Source organism: Nyctereutes procyonoides, unplaced genomic scaffold, assembly GCF_905146905.1.
Source record: "Nyctereutes procyonoides isolate TBG_1078 unplaced genomic scaffold, NYPRO_anot_genome, whole genome shotgun sequence".
Lineage (NCBI taxonomy): Eukaryota > Metazoa > Chordata > Mammalia > Carnivora > Canidae > Nyctereutes > Nyctereutes procyonoides.
The window spans coordinates 12373524-12389981 of NW_026575035.1; the positions used below are offsets into that span (position 1 = coordinate 12373524).

General features: G+C 35.7%; 1 protein-coding gene across 2 annotated transcripts in view; it reads left to right on the top strand.

Annotated features, from left to right (window-relative positions):
* CPA6 (carboxypeptidase A6) overlaps positions 1-16458 on the top strand; it is a 312960-nt gene that overhangs the window by 243670 nt on the left and 52832 nt on the right. The gene's annotated exons all lie outside the window — the stretch shown is intronic.

Consider the following 16458-nt stretch of genomic DNA (forward strand, 5'->3'; position numbering starts at 1 on the left):
ATAAAAGGGTAATGAGTATTTAGGAGGGCACTTGTTATGATGAGTACTAGGCGTTACATGTAAGCGATGAATCATTGAATTCTATTCCTGAAACCAATATTATTGGATATATTAATGAACTAGAATTTCAATAAAAATTTGGAAAAAAAAAAGAACCACTGAATCTGTATTGTATTCTTGAAATGAATATCACATTGTATATTAGCTTACTGGAATTAAAATATTTTTAATTATAAAAAATTTTTTAAAATAAACTAGATATCAAAAGGAGAAAGCTAATAAGAAAATTCAAACACTTGGAAAATAACATGCTACATTATCTATGGATCAAAGATAAAATCTCAAGGTAGGTTTTAAAAAATACATTGAACTGAATGAAAATGGAAATACAACATATTAAAATTTGTGGGACACAGTTAAATCAATGGATAGAGAATTTTATAGCACTAAATGCATATATTAGAAATAAGGTGGCTCAGTCACTAAGTCCAACTCTTGATTTTGGCTCAGGTCATGATTAACTGCAGGGTTGTGAGACTGAGCCTGTATTGAAGGTGTGTGCTGGGCGTGGAGCCTGCTTAACAGTCATTCTCTCCTTCTGCCCTTCCCTATTCCCCAACACCACCCCCCGATGTCTCTGTCTCTCATCTCTATATCTCTCTAAAAAAAAAAAAAAAAGGAAAAGTCTCAAAACAATAAGCTGTCACCTTAAGCACCTAGAAAAAGAATAGAAAATAAAAGAATAAAACCAAAAGTATCATTGTACCCAATTTCAAGATGTACAGCTACAGTAATCAAAGGTGTGTGGTGTTGGTGAAAGGATAAGACAAATGGAACAGAATAAAGACAGATAAATTGGATAGAATAAAGGACCCAGAAATAGACTTACCTAAATATACCTAACTGAATTTTGACAAAGGTGAAAAGCAATTCAATGGAGGAGAGACAGCCTTTTCAATAAATGGTGCTGGAGCAAGTGGACTTCCATAGGCAAAAAAATATAAATTAAAAAAACACAACCTAAGCCTCATACCTTACACAAAAATTATCTCAGGATCCCTGGGTGGCTTAGTTGGTTAGGCAACCAGCTCTTGATTTTGGCTCAGGTCATGATCTCAGGGTCCAGGTACTGAGTAGGTGGGCCTCTGCTTGAGGATCCCCTCTCCACTTCTCCCTCCCCTTGCCCCGGCTCACATGCTCACTGACACACTCTCTAGAAAAAGTAAATCTTTTTTAAAAACTCAAAATCACTGACTTAAATGTAAAATTATAGAACTTTTAGGAAAAGATATCCAGAATGTAAACCTAGGTAAAGAATCCTTAGATTTGACATCAAATCATGTTCCATAAAGAAAACGTTGATAAATTGGACATTATCAAACAATCAAAATGTAAATTTGTACTGTGAAAAAGACCCTGTTAAAAGGACAAAAAAGACAAGCTACAGACAAGGAGAAAATATATGCAAACCACCTGTCTAATAAAGGATTCGTATTTGAAGTGTAGAAGCTCAAAATGTGACCCCAAAACAAGTAAGCAATCCAGTCAGAAAAAAAATGAACAAAATACCTAAACACTTTACCAAAGGGTAAATAGATGGAAATCACATAAAAAGTTGTCATCAGGGCAATTCAAATTAAAACTACAATGAACTATCACTACACACCTATCAAAATGACTCAAATAAGATGCATCAGAGAGAGAGAGAGAGAGACACCCCATCAGCAAATGCAAAGGAGGATGTGGAATAACTGGATCACTTCTACATTGCTAGTGGGAATGTATGATAGAGCTAACCCTTGAAAACAGTTAACAGTTTAATTTTTAAAGCTTTTATTTAATTTCCAGTTGACATATGGTATAATATTAATTTCAGGTGTTCAGGATAGTGATTCAACACTTCCACACAGTTTCTTTAAAACTAGACCTGCAACTACCATATGACCCAGTAATTATACTCTTGGCATTTATCCTAGAGAAATAAAACTTACGTTTGCTCCAAAACCTGTACATAAATGTTTATAGCAGCTTTATTTATAATAGCCAAAACCTGGAAACAGTCCAGGTAGCCTTCCATGCCTGAATGGGTAAAGTAGTATACACGTTCCATGGAAAACTACTGAGCAATAAAAAGGAGCAAACTATGGAAACACACAGCAACCTAAATGAATTGCCAGAGAATTATGCTGAATGAATAACCAATCCCAGATAGATACATGCTGTGTGGTTTCATGTACATAATGTTCACTAAGTGTTAAAATTATAGAAACGGAGAGACCGATTAGTGGTTGCCAGGGCTAGGGAGAGGTGGAGATGGGAGAAAAGTGGATGTGGCTATATATGGGATCCTTGTGATGGACAAGTTCTGTGTCTTGATCAATGTCAGTACTCTTGAGTACGATAGCATGCTATAGTTTTTGAAGATGCTATCATTTGGAGGAAGTAAAGGGTACATAGGATTTCTCTGTATTAATTGTTCTAATTACAACTCAAAATGAAAAAGCTATTATGAAAATGATAGCCAGGTCTCCATACTCCTGGATTCCATTCTGTCTGGAACCAAGGTTCTCTCTTACCCAGAGAATCGGAGGCAGTTTTTTCATTGCTCTTTCTTCCCTGCTATATAATCCCCAACTGACCCTGACTCTCTATGCCATGGAAACCAGAATTATCAAGATGTAGCTCTGGTTCCATATGTCCCTCTTTTTGTCGGCCAGCTTGATCATCCTGTGCCATGCCCTGAGAGCCACTTCCACTTCTGCTCCCCGCTCCAGTTTAGCAGATGGGTCCGTGAATGTCTTGGACACACAAAGCTCAGAAAACAGTGATACAGAAGCAAACTACCAGCTTAAATGACAACAAGGGCTCGGTTATTTTGTTATTCTGAAAAGTGTTCAAATTGAATTCATTATCTCAATATATAAGTCACAATTGTTCATTATCTCAATATATAACTGCTGGTTGGCAGACATTTAAAGTGCAAAATACATGATAGGCTTGTGGGTTATCTTTTAAATTGAAAATTATTTAATTATGTTGAAAAATATAGAGCCATCATTTTTTATTTTAATACTTGCCACCTCTTGTATTCATATCACAAATTTGTATGTCTTGTAAGCAAAATAAAAGAAATAGAGATATGCTTGGATTGCAATCTCTCTTTTGTTAAATGCTTGTTTGTACTAGGTTAGCAGAACCATCACTGATGTTATATTCATGGTATGTGGGGTTTGGGGGTGGTCGGGAGGAAGAAGCAGACGTAGTGGACTTGCTATTGAATTGTGTTCTACAGATGCTCCTTTACCGTGGGGGAAAAAAAAGAAGTTTTAAGAACACTAGCTATATGGGGTAGCGGGGGAGGCAAACCAAGAAACAGATTCTTAACTATAGAGTACAGTGTTACTGGAGGGTGGTGGGCAGAAGGATGGGTTAAAGAGGGCACTTGTAGTGATGAGCACTGGGTGTTGTATATAAGTGATGAGTCACTAAATTCTACACCTACAACTAATATTACACTACATTTTAACTAGAATTTAAATGAAAACTTAAAAACTGGGATCCCTGGGTGGCGCAGCGGTTTGGCGCCTGCCTTTGGCCCAGGGCGCGATCCTGAAGACCCGGGATCAAATCCCACATCGGGCTCCCGGTGCATGGAGCCTGCTTCTCCCTCTGCCTGTGTCTCTGCCTCTCTCTCTCTCTCTCTCTCTCTCTCTCTCTCTCTCTCTCTCTCTCTCTCTGTGACTATCATAAATAAATTTTTAAGAAAAGTGTTTAAAAAAAATTAAAAACTTATCAAGTTTTCTTAAATTTCTCATGGGCCAAGAGGGTGATACAGATACTAAATTCATGAAAGAGAGAGAGAAGAAAGAAAAGGAAAGAAAACTAGAATAGCTATATAAGGAGAAGGAAACAAATATACAGAACTTAGAGGCTAAACTCCATAAATATACTAAAAATGTACACTAAAAATGGTAAATTTTATGCCATATAAATTATACCTCAATAAAGCTTTTTTTTTTATTGGAGTTCAATTTGCCAACATATCTTTCTGCAAAATTGAACAGAGGCTGTCTAAGGAGAGAAAGAAACTTAAGGCAAACAGAGGGCAGAAGTTCTGGGGGCAGGAATCTACATGGACAGGAAAAGCAGACATAGAAATGGAAAGTAAAGGTATATAAAGTGTATAGTTCAAAGGAAAAAAATTATTCATTTGCTTCATTTCTCAAAACATCCTCCAGCTGAATGAGGCAGTTTGGGTTTTGTTCACTTTTTGAGAGTTTGGTGTTGTTGGTCTCCCAGATGGGTATCTTAAGCCATGGCTAGTCCCAGGTAGCCCAGAGTTATGTATAGCACTTAATTTCTGTCTCCAATATTTCTACATTGCTGGGGTAAATTTGGCCAGGGTTTTTATTCATAGAAGCTTTAGAAAGTAACTTGGGGGGAAATACTTGATTTCCAAGTGAGAACAACTTTTCCAAGCATAAAAGCAAAGGAAGGAGGCATAAAGGGAATGATTGATAGCCCTGACTTAATAAAAATATTTTAGAGGAGTATTTAATAATAGGGGAAACTGTCCATGACATGTTTTGATCATTTTTATCGTTTATTATTTATTTCTCAAAAAATAAAAGAACAGCATGGATATTACAATTTTAGTGTGGTAAAATTTTTATCTGAAATAAATATACATGGAAAATATGCTAAATACTAAAAGAATTATGGACGATTTTTATTTTCTTCAAACTTTTATGAACTTTCCAAATTTTCTATATTAAGCAGAACCAAAAGTAACTTTAAAACAAATTTAAGTCAGCCAAAACTGAATACATTTCATTTCTTTTTATTGGAGTTCAATTTGCTAACATATAGCATAACACCCAGTGCTCATCCCATCAAGTGCCCCCCTCAGTGCCTGTCACCCAGTCACCCCCACCCCCCACCCACTTCCCTTTCCACCATCCCTTGTTCTCATCCATGAGTTCATATATTCCTACAGGTATTTTAGAATCAGTGGCTGAATTCTATTTAACTCAGTAGCAGACCAAAGATAAAGCAAGAATTTGTGAGATGGTCCAGGGGCAAATTGAGATAAAAATAGTCTGAATTGGAAAGTTCTTCTGGACTTTGAAGAAGTTTAATATAGATGGATCTAATTTAATGGTGTTACAGAAAAGCAGAAGCACACAAATTTTTTAAAGAAAAATTTTCTTAGTTTCCCAGGTGAGCTACTGTATTCCTCTGCTGCTACCTAATTTGAAACCTCACCCTTCCAGGTCCAGCCCAATTACACTGGAAAACCACCTCCATTACACATTCCCTCCCATCTTACTCAGCACCAGTGATGGTGAATCCTGGTGCCCAAATCTGGCATGTGATTCAGATGTTCTAGGTAGATCATTTAAATAGCCAAAACTAGAAATGGAGACTTTCAGGTAAGAAAATTATTTTCTGAGAACCAGGTAATGATTCGGAGCAAGGTAAGTAGAAATGTTTGGAGACTGTGGTCAGTTATATGTATAGAACAGAGCTCTAAGGAAGACATGGTGGTTGTGAAAGAAGTCCTCCAATGGGAAGGCTTTTCAGAATGGGAAGGCTCTTTGTCCCAGGATCCAAAAGCTTTCTAAGGAATATTCTTTTGGATAACCATCTCTTTCAGTCTTGTTATGTCTTGCCGGTTACTAAAGGTAAAAATAAACACCCTCACGTATAGGTGTGAAATGCAAAGTTTTGGTTCAAAAAAATGTATCACTAAAAATAAACATTTTAAAGAAGAGAAGTTGTATGGAAAAAATGTGCCCAAAGCCGGGAGATAAGTAAGTGATTCAAAGAGTTATTAAGCCTAGATCAAATATCATTTTTTAAATTAAAATTTTAAGTAGTTAACAGTGAAATACTGGTTTCTGACAGAATTGAGTGATTCATCACTTATATACAACACCCAGTGCTCATCATAACAACTGCCCTCCTTAATTCCCATCGCCCATCTAGCCCATCCCACACCCACCTCTCTCTAGCAATCATTAGTTTATTCTCTACCATTAAAAGTCTCTTATGGCTTGTTTCCCTCTCTCCTTTTTTTCTTGTCCCCCTTCCCATAAGTTCATCTGTTTTCTTTCTTCCACATCTGAGGGAGATCATATGGTATTTTTCTCTGACTTATTATACTTAGTATAATACACTCTAGCTCCATATATGTCATTGCAAATGTTAAGATTTCATTCTTTTTCATGGCTGAGTAATGTTCCATTGTGTGTATTGTGTGTGTATACATACACACACACACACACATATACATACATACTTTTCTTTATCCATTCATCAGTTGATGGACACATTTGGGTTCTCTACATAGTTTGGCTATTGTTGATAATGCTGCTATAAACATCATGGTGCATGTATCCCTTTGAGTCTGTATTTTTGTATCTTTTAGGTAAATAGTGTAGTAGTGTAATTGCTTGATCACAGGGCACTTTTTTTTTTAACTTTTTGAGGAACTCCATACTGTGGCTGGTTCCAGTTTATGTTCCCACCAACAGTGCAAGAGGTTCCCCTTTCTCCACAGTCTCACCAACACCTATTGTGTTAATTTTAGCCATTCTGACAGGTGTGAGATAGTATCTCATCATAGTTTTGTTTTCTTTAAGATTTTATTTATTTATTTATTCATGAAAGACACAAAGAGAGAGGCAGAGACACAGGCAGAGGGAGAAGCAGGCTCCATGCAGGGAGCCTGATGTGGGACTCGATCCCAGGACTCCAGGATCACGCCCTGGGCTGAAGGCAGGTGCTAAACCGCTGAGCCACCCAGGGATCCCCCTCATGGTTTTGATTTGTATTTCCCTGATGATGAGTGATGTGTCTGTCTATTCATGTCTTCTGCCCATTTCTTGACTGGGTTATTTGTTTTTTGAGTGTTGAGTTTGATAACTTCTCTGTAGATTTTGGATACTAAGCCTTTATCAGATATGTCTTTGGAAATATCTTCTCCCATCCTCTTTATTGACTGTTTCCTTCACTGTGCTGAAGCTGCTATCTTGATGAAGCCCCAATAGTTCCTTTTTGCTTTTATTTTCCTTGCCTGTGATGACATGTCTAGCAAAAGTTGGTATGGCCAAGGTCAAAGATTTTTCTGCCTGTTTTCAAGTATTTTGATGGTTTCCTGTCTCACATTTAGGTCTTTCATCTTTTTTGAATTTATTTTTGTGTATAGTGTAAGAAAGTCATCCAGTTTCATTATTCTGCATGTCACTATCCGGTTTTCACAAAACCATTTGTTGAAGAGACTTTTTCCATTGGATATTCTTTCCTGCTTTGCCAAAGATTAGTTGACCATATAGTTGTAGATCCATTTTTGGGTTTTCTATTCTGTTCCATTGATCTATGTGTCTGTTTTTGTGCCAGTACCACTGTCATGATGTCTACAGCTTTGTAATAGATCTTAAAATCCAGAATCATGATGCCTCCAGTTTTGCTTTTCTTTTTCAGAATTGCTTTGGCCATTTGGGGTCATTTGTGTTTCCATACAAATTTTATGATTATTTGTTCTAGCTCTGTGAAAAATCCTGGTGGTATTTGGATAAGGATTGCATTAAATGTGTAGATTGTTTAGGGGTAGTATAGACATTTTAACAATATTTGTTCTTCTAATCCATGAGCATAGAATATTTTCCCATTTCTTTGTGTCCTCTTCAGTTTCTTTCTTGAGTACGTGCTATAGTTTTTAGACTATGGATCTTTTACTTCTTTGGTTATATTTATTCTTGTTTTTTGCTGCAATTGCAAATAGGATCGATTTTTTTATTTCTTTTTCCACTACTTCATTATTGGTTAAAGAACATCCTACTAAACAATGAGTGGGTTAGCCAGGAAATTAAAGAATAATTTTAAAAATACATGAAGCAAATGAAAATGAAAGTATGACAGCCCAAAACCTTTGGAGTGCAGAAAAGCAGTCCTAAGAAGGAGGTGTGTAGTGGTACAGGCCCACCACAAGAAGCAAGAAACGTTTCAAATATATAACCTAGCCTTACGCCTAAAGTAGCTAGAGAAGGACTGGCAAATAAAGCCTAAAGCCAGCAGAAGAAGGAAATAATAAAGATTAGAATAGAAATAAATTATACAGAAATGAGAAAAAGCAGTAAAAGAGATTAATGAAACTAAGAGCTAGTTCTTGGAAAGAATTAATAAAATTGATAAACCCCTAGCCAGACTTACCAAGAAGAAAAGAGAAGGACCCAAATAGATAAATTCATGAATGATAGAGGAGTGATCAAAACCAACACTACAGAAATACAAACAATTAGAATACTATGAAAAATTATGGGGATCCCCTGGTGGCTCAGCAGTTTAGCACCTGCCTTCGGCCCAGGGCATGATCCTGGAGACCCGGGATCGAGTCCTGCGTCGGGCTCCCTGCACAACACAGCCTGCTTCTCTCTCCCTCTCTCTTCTCTTCTCTTCTCTTCTCTTCTCTTCTCTTCTCTTCTCTTCTCTTCTCTTCTCTTCTCTTCTCTTCCTCTCTCTCTCTCTCTGAATAAATGAATAAAATCTTTAAAAAAATCAGTAATCAAAAATCTCCCAGCTAACAAAAGTCCTGGGCCAGCTGGTTTCCCAGCAGAATTCTACCAGACATTTAAAGAGTTAATACCTATTCTTCTCAAACTGTTCCAGAAAATAGAAATGGAAGGAAACTTCCAAATTCATGCTATGAAGCCAGCATTACCTTGATTCCAAAACCAAAGACCCAGTAAAAAGGAGAATTACAGGCCAATATCCCTGATAAACATGGATGCAAAAAATCTCAACAAAATACTGGCAAACAAATTCAACAGTACATTAAAAGAATTATTCACCACAATCAGGTAGGATTTATTCCTGGGCTGCAGGGGGTGGTTCACTACTCACAAATCATCAATGTGATATATTCATAAAAGAAAGAATAAGAACCATATGATCCTATCAATAGATGCAGAAAAAGCATTTGACAAAATACAGTATCCTTTCCTGATAAAAACGCTCAAAAAGTAGGGGTAGATGGAATATACTTCAACCTCATAAAAGTATATATGGAAGACCCACAGCTAATATCACCCTCAATGAGGAAAAACAGAGAGCCTTTCCCCTAAGGTCAGGAACAAGACAGGGATGTCCATTCTCACTATTACTACTTAACACAGTACTGGAAGTCTTTGCCTCAGCAATCAGGCAACAAAAAGAAAGGAAAGGCTTCCAAATTGACAAGGAAGAAGTCAAACTTTCACTCATTACAGATGATATGATACTGTATGTGGAAACCCTAAATTAGATTCCACCAAAAATTGCTAGAACTCAGACATGAATTCAGCAAAGTTGCAGGATATAAAATCGATGTTCAGAAATATGTTGCATTTCTATACACCTAGATCAAATATTTAATGCGTTCAGCTGAGTAAGCAAGTCTTTGTTCTTAATTGCATAAGAAAGAAAGTTCACCTTATAGAAATTATCTGCATTTTTAAGTCATCTGACTTTGTTCAGAACCACCGCAAGTAGTTACAATATTTTGTTTTCTACCAGCCTTTTAGTATCTTTAACTCACCATATTCTCCTATCCTCTCATCTTCCCCAATCTTTTCTTTAATCTTCTGCATCCTCCAACCCAGCTCTCTCACCCATTTATTCAATTTATAATGTCTTATACATAGCAGGGGATATATTAATGTTTGTTCACTTTAATTAAATTTAAATCCATTGCATCCATTTTACTCCACTATCCAATATTTGAGAATGTTCTGGGCATTGTTTCGACAGGCAGACCTTGCTTTTCTTCCAAGTAGTGCAGGACTGTATGTAAAAGTAACCAAGCTGAAGCCATAAAAATCCATATTAAAAATAAATGGGGAAAATTATGATTGTTCTATGATCTCTATCCATTTTTGCCAAAAATTTAAAACTCTCTTACTTTGTTATTAATATGTAGGAAAGTTATTTTTAAATAGTAAAGCTAATATTTATTATACCACGATTTAAAACATTAAAAACATTGTCCTATTTTTTTGTCAACAAAACTGTTATGGGTCATTTCGATAGTGCTTGCCTTCTCGTTTAACTTATATGAAGTTAGCATCTTTTTTATGCTGTGGCAAATTGCCATACTCCTTTCTTAATTTTTTTTTAAAGATCCTATTTATTTATATGAAAAAGAGAGTGAGAGAGAGAGAGAGAGAGAGAGAGCACAAGCAGAGGAGCAGCAGAGTGAGAGGGAGCAGGGAGCCTGATGTGGGGCTTGATCCCAGGACCTTGGGTTCATGACCTGAGCTGAAAGCAGATGCTTAACCTGTTGAGCCACCCAGGTGCCCCTCCTTTCTTAATTTGGATCACCTTCCAATATTTTTTCCTTTGCATTTTCAACATCATAAAATATCTACGAGAGTTCCTTTAATGTGAAATGTTGACAGCATCTTTTCTTATGGAACATCTTCCCCCTTTCATCACATCCACTTTTCTTATTTACATCCACAAGTTCATGAAGTTCCTCTGGCTGCATATTCAGAGTTGAGTGGTGGCAGTGTAAACATTCCTGTTGTCAGCTATTTATTCTATAATTCTATTTACATTTGATTCAAATTTCACCTACATTATCACTTTTTACTCTTTTGCTGCACTTTAATCTTTGTTGGCCCATTCCCTCTTACCAACATCCATTTTTGTAAAATGCTGCATAGGTGGGAAACAAGGGGACAACACAGCTACACACTTTGCTGTCTGTGTGAGAACTGAAAACCAGATGCACAGTGGCCAGTCACCCACTGACAGACTTTAAAAGTCAGTCACAGATGTTGATGCCCATCTGTTATTTACATAATGATTTTTAGATGAAAGATCTAACAGTGGTAACTGCAATTTGAACTGCACTTGGAGGACTGATGTTATTTAACTAAACTGTGATAACTAAAATTTGTGTATATTTGAGGCCTACAAACTGAGGACATCTGTACTTTCTTTTAATAGCTAGAAGATTATTATATGGTAGATTTTAATAATTCCACAAAGTTGGTCCTGGCCTTTGCTATGTTGTTCCTGAGTAAATACAGCCAACCATTGTTATTTGACAATCTCAGTATAAAGGTTCTAGAAGTTAGATGTGATATTAGGAAAAAGTAAAGTGGGCATGCACCTGATATAAATTATAGTCTTCCTGGTGACACAAAGCATCTCAAATATTTATATTTTAATAGAAAATATAGATTTTTTGATCATCACCTGCCCTGTAAGGTTAATCTCTGGGAAGTTCTAAGTATATATTAAATATGAAAGTAACTAGAATTTAAAGGATTAGCATGTGATTTTCCAGTTCTCCATCCTTCATCCACAGAGCATTTTTGTTGTGTTGCTTTCAAACTATTATTTAGCCACCATTTTGTATTTAATAAGCTTCTCACAGTGTGACATCAAATATCTTATAAATCAAGCTCCCTTTTTGAAATTTCCCTGGAAACTATCCTGCTCTAATTAATTTTCCAAGTATTAAATTTTAAATACTTCCTTTGTGTTGAGATGCATCTCCTTTGATACTACAATTCTTTTCCATCCTAAATAATTTCACTCCAGTCCAGACGAGGATATTCTTCAGTTTAACTAGTAACTGTGCCCTTCCTTTGGCCTCAGCCATATGTGCCTTCTTCTCCCAGTGTGTCCTTTGTTGAATGTGGTTATTATTCTTAGGTCCTTTATATTGACTCTAGAACAAAAATAAAAACAAAAAATTTAAAAGCTGTCTTTTTTTAAAGCCAGTAACATCAATTCTCAAAAAAATAAAAGTTCTAACATTTCAGGTTGTCATGGGGGTCTAAGAAACAATATTCAATAAAATCCAAAAACTGTGAAAAGGAGAGAAATTCTTTAGCCTAACTTGGTCATGCGACACAAAGACTTTAGTGATTGTAAAACCTGTCTTCAAATTTAACAAAAGTTTACATGGTGAATTTGGGTATATGACAAATATTTGTGGGGAAACCAAAATAGTCTTAGCAGGTGGTTAATATCAAATAGACTCATTCTTTGTCTCTCCTCAGAAATCCCTAACCTAACACTGAACATATTTTCCTAATAAGATAATATTCAAAACTTCTCTGATATTCATTTTCAAATAAAAATCTATTTTGGCAAAGTATCTTTAAATAAATTGATGGCATGAGGGACACCTGGGTGGCTCAGTGGTTGAGCATCTTCCTTAGGCTCAGGGTGTGATCCCAGGGTCCTGGAATCGAGTTCTGCATCAGGCTCCCGGATCCTGCTTCTCCCTCTGCCTATGTCTCTGCCTCTCTCTCTGAGTCTCTTATGAATAAATAAATAAAATATTTTATAAAATAAAATAAAAATAAATTGAGGAGGTGACTGTAGTACCTAAAGGCTGCCACACTGAGGCATGTGGTGCATTGTTTTGTGACTGGCTTTCAGATTACAATTACTAGTGTTCCTCATAAGCAACAATAGTCGTCTAGAAATTAAACTTGTAAAGCCCAGATGGACCTGATTAGTAGGCATCTCCTTTTCTGTGTGCATGAGTGGTGTAAATTGATTGCTAAAAAGAGTCCCACACATTTAAAGGAAAGCACTCCCCCAACTTTATGGTTATCATATGTTAGAATAATAGCAGATAGAAAGTCACAGTCTTTTTTCTAGAAATTCCACCTAAACTATAAAATAGAAATGATCTGTGTCATATTTCTTAAAGCATTCAAGCAAGAAGATCTCTCAATTGTCCTATTCAGGATTGAACAGTCATTACATTGTGATCATTCTGGCTTTGTCTGACCAGATGGAGAATGGCTGCAATTCTTAGAGAATTATAAAAATCACAAATATAGCATATGCAATACAATGACACCCTGTTTATTTGTCAGAGAAAGAACATGTTCTGGCAAGTTTTGTAAATGAAATCCACTCCATAATAGAGTACTAGAAAACAGCTTTCTTATTTAATACAGAATTTGGGTATAAAGAGCTTTAAAATGAGTCCATGTTAATGACCTCAAAATAAATAAAATTTGACAAAATTATAAGAAAATGACAAATCTAAAATCATGTTTTTTATCACAACTCTCAGTGATTAAGAAAACAGGCAAATTTTTAGCAAGAATATAGATGATATAAACAATGTAATAAACATGATCTAATAAATACATGTAGAATCCATGTCATAATTAGAGAATGCATATTATTTTCAAGCCCAACTGAAACATTTATAAAAATTGACTATAAACCAGACCACAGAGCAAGGTTCAAGAAATCTTGAAGAGTCTATATCATATAGACCATATTTTCTGACTGTAATGCAGTTGTTAGAAAGTATTTATAAAAATGTGACTTAAAGAAAATTCACGTTTTAAAAATTAAAAATATATTAAAAGAAATGAAGGAAAATTTTCAATATTTACAACTAAATGGAAATAAGACTATTATGTACCAAAACATATGGAATGTAGCTTAGGTATACTGAAGACTAATTTATAGTTTTAAATAAATATGTTACAAAAGAATAAGATCTCCAAATTAAGGAGCTATGCTCTTAAATCAGAAAAGGAAAAAGAGAATTAGCTCCTTGTTGCTAGAGCAGAAACCAACGAAACAAAGAAAGATACAATCCTTCCTCTTGTATCTTCATTTTATATTTCATTTCTGCTCTAGTCCTAGATGGTTTGTCCCCAAATAATAAGAGTAATACAACCCTGACACTGAAACTAGACGAGGACAAAATAAGAAAGGAAATTACAGGTCTATCTCAGGAATATAGATGTAAATATTAGCAACCTGAATCCAGCTAATATAACAAGAATACATATCATAACCAAAGGAGCTTATCCCAGGAATTCAAGGATGATCTAACAATAGAAAATGACTAGTTAAACATGATTATAAAAACTATATGATATGAAAAGGATTACATGCTAAAATTCAGCATCCAATAAATGCAAAAACAACCTAGCATAGAGAGGACATCTTCGATGTGCTCAACCCTAATTTCAAAATCAATGTGAAGTGAGAACGGCCAAAAATATCCAAGGCAATTTTGAAGTAGAACAACATGAAGAGACACATCCTACCTGACTGAGCAGGTTCTATATAAACGATAGTGTGGTTTTAGTGAATGGATAGAAAATAAAGTGCATTAGAGCAATTCCACGCACAAATGAAATCATTGGACAGAGGTGGCATGTGAACTCACTGGAGAAAAGATAAACCATCCAAATGAGTACAGTGGCACAATTTGTTACTGAAAAATAAATAAATCCTCACCTTACATCATGTAAAAAATCATTTCTAGGAGGTTTAAGTTTACATTTGAAAACAAACTTTATTTTTTTTTATTTTCTTTTAATTTTTATTTATTTATGATAGTCACAGAGAGAGAGGCAGAGACATAGGCAGAGGGAGAAGCAGGCTCCATGCACCAGGAGCCTGATGTGGGATTCGATCCCAGGTCGCCAGGATCGCGCCCTGGGCCAAAGGCAGGCGCCAAACCGCTGCGCCACCCAGGGATCCCTGAAAACAAACTTTAAAACAACTTTCTGAAAAGAATACAAGATACCATTTTTACCATCTTAAGGCAGAGATGAGTTCTTAAATGAAACATATAGGGGATCCCTGGATGGCTCAGCGGTTAGGCATCTGCCTTCAGTCCAGGGTGTGGTCCTGGAGTCCCCGGGGTCGAGTCCCGTGTTGGGCTCCCTGCACGGAGCCTGCTTCTCTCTCTACCTGTGTCTCTGCCTCTCTCTCTCTCTCTCATGAATAAAATGTTTAAACAAACAAAAAAAAATTATACATACAATGGTGATAAAAGTTTACGTATGACAAGGATATAATGAAAATAGGAATCAATAAGCTACAAGAAAGGGATATGTTCATGATACATATAACCAAAGGATTAAGATCCCAAATGTTAGAATGGGTAGGGTTTAATTTTTTAAATGTGAAAAATGAGTGAGCAATTTATACAATCACCTATTATATAAAGCTGTTTTATTTGTAATGAGGGAAATGTGAAGTAAAACAACAAAAGCACAAATTCATACCCATTAGATTTTTTTTAACTAAAAGCTCAACAATATCAAAGGTTGGTAAGGTTGTAGAGCAATGGGAATTCTCATTCACTGCAGATGAGAGTATTATTTAGAGAGAAATAGCATTTAGTAAAGTGGAGGGCATATAAATCCATGGCCCAGCAAATCCCTTCCTACATGTATCTAAAGAAATTCTCACACTTCTGGGAGAAATGTGCAAGAATGTTCATTGCAATATTGTAACAATGAGAGCAACCTAACTCTCCATTAACAAAATAAGGAATCAATGTATTGTGGATTTACCTAAAAAGGAAAACCATTTAATTGTGTAGTTAAAATTAATAAATCAACAGAAGTGTTGGGGCACCTGGTGGCTCAGTTGGTTAAGCATCTGCCTTTGGCTCAGGTCATGATCCCGGGATCCTGGGATGGAGTCCCACATCAGGCTCCCTGCAGGGAGCCTGCTTCTCCCTCTGCCTATGTCTGTCTCTCATGAATAAATAAATAAAATGTTTGAAAAAAATAAGAAAAAATGTAGCTGACCCTATAGCTCTGTCTCCACCATCCCCAACAGGAAACTTCCTCTAGGCATTGGGGAACCTCCATCAATTAGATGAAATCAAAATTCTAGGATATATACAATCATATACTGGGAATTTTCTTCTAGTTTGAAGCATTAGACAGTTAATATAAATTCAAGCAGAATGAAAATTCTACTGAAGCTATGTGGCCAAAAAAAATTTTATTGAGCTTTAGAGGAGAATAAGAATTGTATTAACTTTTATTAACTTGTGTTAATCTCCTATGTATTTAAATTAGATTCAGTAAAGTTGTACTTAACTCATGTTCTTGAGCATATCCCTATATTTTCATCATTATTTCTAATATAATGATAGTTTCTAATATATTATTGGATTGCTCTCTCTGAACAGCATTCTCATGATGTAAATGCCAATGTTGTTTATGAAGGATTCAGAAATCCTACTTCTGTGCTAAAGAACATTGAATTTTTAAGTATTAAATTGTCCAAAGTGGTATATTTATAATTTAAGAATTCTTTTATTTTGAATTGTTTTTTAACATGGTAAAAATTCAAACAATCCAAATGTATATAATATTACAGATAATTCTCTTTCCCATACATTGTCCCATGAGTCCTCTTCCCAGAGGCAGCCATCTTCAATTTCCTATTTCTCTTAAGATACCTTATGCATGGACAAAATGAAAAGAATTGTTTTATAAGTCCATTCCATAAGAGTAGTATTTCAAAATGTCTGTATTCTTAGCACATTCGGTGCTTTTCTGTCTGAGAACAAACATGCAGTACAGAAATCTTCAGGCTTGGTGTCAGACACAATATAAGTGAAACCCAATTATAAGAGCAAGACTTTGAAGCTAGCCATGATAAAAATGACAG